General features: G+C 56.9%; 1 long non-coding RNA gene across 1 annotated transcript; it reads right to left on the minus strand.

The window, feature by feature from the left end:
* Window positions 1-2,927: 2,927 nt before the first annotated feature.
* LOC119696388 lies at window positions 2,928-4,451 on the minus strand. The gene is made up of 5 exons (XR_005255559.1): window positions 4,367-4,451; window positions 3,785-3,820; window positions 3,621-3,659; window positions 3,168-3,236; window positions 2,928-3,076 (listed from the first exon to the last, which is right to left on the minus strand). It is a non-coding gene; the product is annotated as an uncharacterized LOC119696388 (long non-coding RNA).
* Window positions 4,452-6,098: the final 1,647 nt, after the last annotated feature.

Below are 6,098 nucleotides of genomic sequence, written 5' to 3' on the forward strand. Positions count from 1 at the left end.
CCAAAAGCCACTCCATCATCTCCTCCACCTAGGATTTCCTCAACTTCTCTCAGTCGTTCTTCACTTGCACAGCTTTCATCACACTTGCATATTTCCTCTTATCCGTCTCTCTCCTCCTTCGACTCCCGGAGGATCAGCATTTGCAAGGTTTCCATCGTCTCACAGAAGGGTTAAAATCACAGTCTCTGCTCATCTCGAACTCCCACACTAGCTCTGCACTCTTCCCTTGCCGCCCCCCCCTTCTCCTCCTCGGCCAGGCCGGTGCTATCAAGTTCAAGATAGCACTGGCACCTCTCTCTTTCTCTCTCTCTCCTGAGGAAGGGGGGCTGCCCGATGCCTCACTGAGTTCTTCCACCCTTCCACTCTTGTCCAAGCCATCGCCTCCCGTCCTCTGCCCAAGGCTCCGGCCCACCTCCCCCGCCCAGCCCGAAGCCTCCCCTCGACTGTGATTGATGAGGGGGCAATGTTTTAGTCATCTGCTCCAATGGAACCAATTGGGCTATCCTTTGTTCTTTCTCAATTCCTATCGGTGGAAAAGGAGTGACACAAATTTCCCCCATATAATCAGCATCTATTACCCCAGTTAAAACAAATAATCCTATCATGGTGGCCGATGATCGTCGCAGCAACAAAGCTCCCATAGGTTGTCCATCAATAATGATTGGTCCCTTTATTCCAGTCGGCACCTTTTCCGGGTGGGTGGTCATCAATGTTACTGCTGCTGAGGCTGCCACGTCCAGCCCGAAGCTCCGGGCGGTGGCTGGTTGTAGTGGAGCTGGGCTGAGGTGTTGACAGCGGCTACTTGTGTCTGGGCGCGGCGGCTGTTGGACGCGCTGGCCTTCACGTTTCCCGAGCGGCATCGGCAAGCTCCAGTCTTGTCAGCCAGCTCCAGGCCTCCACATTGGTAACATTTAAATCGGCCAGTAGATAGAGCCTGCAGAGCATTTGTTGCCGCTGCTTGTAGGGGTGCAAGAGCAGCTAACACCTGACTCTGTGAGGCTGCTGCCTGTTTTTGTAATCCTACTCCTAACTCCTTAATAGCTTCTACTAACATTGCCTGATTTCCTACGGGCATATTTGCCAATCATTCTAATGCTTCTTCTATAGACCAATTAGCTCCTAGGGTATTCAATACGTTCCTCGTAGCCTGGTTGCTATTCTGGAGTGCACATTGTTTCAACAAAGCACCTTTCATAAAGTCAGGGACTCCTGCCCGTTCGATAGCAGTGGCCGCCTTATCTATAAAAGATCCAAATGATTCATCCCTTCCTTGCTTTATTCCCATATAAGAGGGGACCCCGCCTGGCTCTTTTATCTTGTCTATGGCCAGTCGTACAAGGCGCACAGCCTCCCGACATTTATCGGGACCAATTAACGCTTGCGCTTCCATATGAAGAAAAGGCCCTAGACCCACTAGCTCCTCGAGGGTTATTCCGTGTAGTGGGTTGCCTGGCTGGCGTGCTGTTGCGACACATTCCTGGCCGAGTGCTTGCCAGTGTGCATTAAAGAGGAGCTGCTGATGTTGAGTGAAGATAAGCTTCACTATTCCTCTACAATCAGCCGGCAGTAACACCTGAGTCCCCCAAATATAGTCAAGCATATAAGATGTGGCAGGGGGTAACGGACAATCTGACCAGTCCCCATAACTCTTATTCTTATCATATGCTACACTAGCTTGCTGCGCAGCTTTCTTTTCTGCCTGATATTGTAATAACTCATTGTGCACAACTCGTCACAGCTTTCCCAACTTTTTTGCAGTTTTATCCTCATCTATAGCTCCCTCCCACAGCTTGTCCCCAAACTTGCGCCACTCCGTTAATTCATGCACTGTATGAGGATTTTGAAAAACTCCAAGTGCATACCCATGAGCTAACAACCCAGGAAGCTCCTTCTGCAAATCTATGCCCTTAACCTGACGCTTTTTTAAAAAGCAAGTAAATAAATCATATGCTGCTTGCCTTTCCATTTCCATTTTAAAACGTCAGCGCTGTTGCAGCCCCACAAGGTCTCGGCAGCACGTATCGGCCGGGCTCTCCGTTGAGGTCACCCAGGGCGCGGCACCTTTCGCTTTTCCAGCGGTGCTTATTCACCGTCCTTGCTGCGACAGGACCCGAACTTCTGCACCGATCCACCGTGGTATCCCGTTACGGCTATCACGCCTGGGGCACCATTTTGTTGGAGTCAGCGGGAGAAAAGCGGCACTCAATATGAGTGATCAGCAAATCACAAACTTTATTGATAGCCACACATATTTATATTGGTGTTAATGAGACTAACACATATTGCAAAAGGCGAGCTCATTATTGGTCAGTCGCTTATCAGCCAGCTACACCTACTTCTGCATTCTTGTAGTTATACTGTTAGAGCTTTTCTGCTTTTCTTCATATTTCTAACCAAAGATCTTCCTCCTTACCCTGTTTTTGCACCAAGGGCACAGTGTCCTTGCCTTATACTAATTGCTGACTCCTATACTTATCTCCTTCTTGCTTAACCAATGGTATTATGACTGTGTGACCTTTCTTAGCTAGCCAACTGTCCACAAAATCCTCCACAAGGCAGCTGACACATCTCCTCCCTGGTTTGCAGCCCTGGGGCTGGCAGGGGTCACAGCTGCCCCCCGTGCACCCCACACCCCCTGGAATGGGGGATTCTTCCTGCCGCTGGCAGATGCTCCTTCTCCATCCCTGGCCTGGGTGCTCCTGGTCCAAGCTCCCTGCCGTGGTCATTGCTGGGGGTGGGGAGCAGCAGGGAGGAGTTCAGTGCCAACCTGGGAGGTGCCAGCAGGGTCAGAGATGTGTGGAGGTGACAGTGCCAGAGGGACGGGATGTGCAAATGGACACAGGGACAAGACAACACCTCCTGGGAAATCTCTTGAAAGTTTGGGGGAATTCCCTTTGGAACACACACACGGACATGGACACACAGAGTGTAGCTTTGCTGAAAGGGTTTATTGATGATTGATGATTGAGGGGAAATGGCCCAGGGCTCACAGGGATCAGAGGGTTCCTCCAGGGATGATCATCTCCTCATGCCACCAGAGGGGATCAGGACACCGGTGTCCCCACAGCTTCCAATCCTAAAAGACAAACCCCAGAACGTGACCTCTGGAGGCCACTAGGCCATGGATGGGCTTTGTCCCCACCCCTGTCCCTGCAGGCACAGCTCACCTAGCCATCCAGAGAGGCAGCCAGGCGCTTCTGCCGCAGAACAGCCACCAGCTTTTCAGCCACAGGGGGCTGGGGACAAAGGCAGCGTTAGAGACACACTGGGGGCACTGGGCTGGACTGGGAGGCAGGGGAGAGCGGGGGGGCCTTGGGGAAGGGGCTGCGGGAGCAATGGGGTGCAGGAGCTGCTGTGCTCCTGCCCAGAAGCACTGGGCTCCTGGCCAGGAGGCACAGCTGGGGCAGGGGCTGCGTCCTGGCTCATCCAGGGGGGCTCCTGGGGTGACAGGGATGGGAATGCAGCAGGGGCCCTGGGCAAAGGCTTCCCTGGGGAGCAGCCCTGGGCAGGGTGTTGTCTGGGCTGTCAGCAGGGCTGCACTGGGCTGTGCTGGGACCAACTGGGATGGCCTGGGCTGTGGTGGCCATGCAAGGGACACCGGCAGAACTCGTGGTACCCACCAGAGGCGTCTCCAGGACCGCAACATTGTCTAAATCCAACTGCAGAGAGACCAGAAGACCTGGCTGGTCACTGGGATGTCCCCAGGGCCAGCAAGGGATAGGGGGAACATAGCTGCCCCCCAGTTTCCTGAAGGGATTCCCTCTAATGCCAGCAGCCCACTCACCTCCCGGAGATCATCTTGGGTTCCTTCCAGGAGTGCCTGGAAAGGAGAACAAAGGCTGGGTCTGGACTGGACCTTGTGGGGCTGGGGGGGGACACGGGTGCAGGGAGCAGGGCGCAGGCAAAGGGATGGGAATTCGGGGTCTCCAAGGACATCTCTGTGAGGTGGGGGAGACCCAAAGACACTGATCTGGGGTCAGCTGAGGGCCCAGGGGACAGGGCTGGGGGTGTGGAAGGAGCAGGGTGTGAGTACAGGGGAGGAGAAAGGAATTGCGGTGTAGGGACATGGGAGTGCAGGGAGGGGCTTGGTGGGGACAGAAGAACGAGGGCGAGTGGGGACAAAACCAACGGGACTGGGAGATGCTGTGGGAGTGGGGGGTGAGTCAGGGAATTGTACAGGGGGACCCTTCTGCAGTGGCCAGGAAGAAAGGCAAAGGATTGAGGGGGGACATGGAAGGAAAGGCCTCGGGAATGGTCAGTGGGAGGGCGCTTGAGACCCTGAATGGGACACAGAGGAGGGATCAAAAGGGTGGGATGGGAGGGCAGAAAGGGCAGGATGTGGGACAGCATTTGGCTGGTGCCTCACCTTGGCCTGTGCCGGGGGGCACAGCAGGATGGAGAAGAGCAGGGTCACGCTGAGCACAGCCACCTTCATCTTCCTCTCGCTCTGGGCAGTGCTGGGTGAGGCTGGAGCAGGTGAGGAGCACCTTTATCCCTGCCGGGGCTCCTCCCTGCACCCTCCCTGCCAAGCCCCCAGGCCAAAGCCCGGCTTGGCACAGCCCCCAGCCCTGGCCACAGGCCCAGCCCTGGCACAGAGACCATCCCACCTGTGGCACGGATCCAGCCCCCTTGCCCGGCATCCCTCCAGCTTCCTGCATGGGGCAGCTGCCCCTGGAAGGGCCCAGGCACCTGGGGGTCCAAGGGGGGCAGGCAGGGAGCCAAAAGCATCTGGGGACCCTGTGGGGACAACACCCCAGTCCAGCACAACCCATCCTCCAACAGCCCCCAGTGCCAGATCCCCCATCTCCTGCTGCCCCTTCCCTCCCAGAGCATTCCCAGTGGGACAGCCCAGAGCTGAGCCCAGCCCCAAACCCAACACGTAGGAGAACAAGGGGAACAAGGGGACATGTGATCAGGTGGGTGATTGCCATCTCCAGCCACTGGAGACACTGGGGAGCACTGGGCAATGTTGATCACCTGCAGACAAGGCTGAGGGTTGGGGAATGGCTCAGGAGGGACAATTCCCACATCCACACGACCCGATATCCCTTTCCCTGCAGATGCCAGAGGGGAATATGCCCTGCCCTGCCCCTCATCCTGTCTCACCTGCAGCCTCTGAGCCCTCCCAGAGCACCTGGGTCATGGCCCTGGCTCTGGGCCCAGGCCAGCCCTGGCCCCGAGCAGGATGTGCCCAACCCAGGGACATGGGGAAGTGGGCACCTGTCCCCAGGCAGCCACTCGGAGCTAACTGGGGTAACAGAGGTGCCCTGTGAGGAGGAGTGTGGTCTTACATTTTAGTTAAATGGTATGCTCTGTCTCACCCCTCGAAAATGTACAGTTTATTCCAAGCCTGTGATCCTCCCCTGAAATATCATGTATCTGTAATCCCATTGGCTCAAGTCTTACTCTGTACCCTCTTTGAATCTCCCTGTTAAACTGTGCGGGGGAGATGAGACCCTTTTCTTAGCCCTTTTTCTCCCTAGGCTCTCCCTCTCTGCCCCTCCCTCCCCCTTCCCCCCTTCTCCCTCAGAAACATGCTGCTCCTGGGGGTGGGACCCCCAATAAACCATCATCTAATTAGTACCCTCAGAAGCCGGGTGGAGTCTCCCTGCCTGCCTTCTGCTACCAACGATGATACAGCTTAGGAGGTCCCCTGGGAACCATCAAACGAGTGTGGCTTGAGCACTGACAACCCTAAGACGAAAATGGACCTCCATCGCCCTGCCGGCATAGTGCACAACCCCACGGAACACTGCTTCAGCAACACCTTCGGCACCGTGAAGTGGCCGTGCAGGGCCGCAGCCATGGCCCTGGGTGGCCCCTCCACCACAACGCAGAGACTCCGTGAGACACTGCACCGCCACCTCGCCACCGCCAGCCCGCTGCGACCCCGGCCCCGGCGCGGCCCTGGCCCCGGCCCACCACTGAGCGCACACCCGCGCACCCGGAAAAGCCGCGCGGAGCGCACCCGGCCCATCGCTCGCATCACCGTCACCTCGTGGCCGCCACATGGCTGCTGGGAGCCACCGCTGGGAGCTGGCAGCTGCCACCGCGGTGGAGCCGAGCCCCCCGCCACCTGCCCGGAGGCGGTGGGGGAA

The sequence above is a fragment of the Motacilla alba genome, unplaced genomic scaffold (genome assembly GCF_015832195.1).
Source record: "Motacilla alba alba isolate MOTALB_02 unplaced genomic scaffold, Motacilla_alba_V1.0_pri HiC_scaffold_28, whole genome shotgun sequence".
Classification (NCBI taxonomy): Eukaryota; Metazoa; Chordata; class Aves; order Passeriformes; family Motacillidae; genus Motacilla; species Motacilla alba.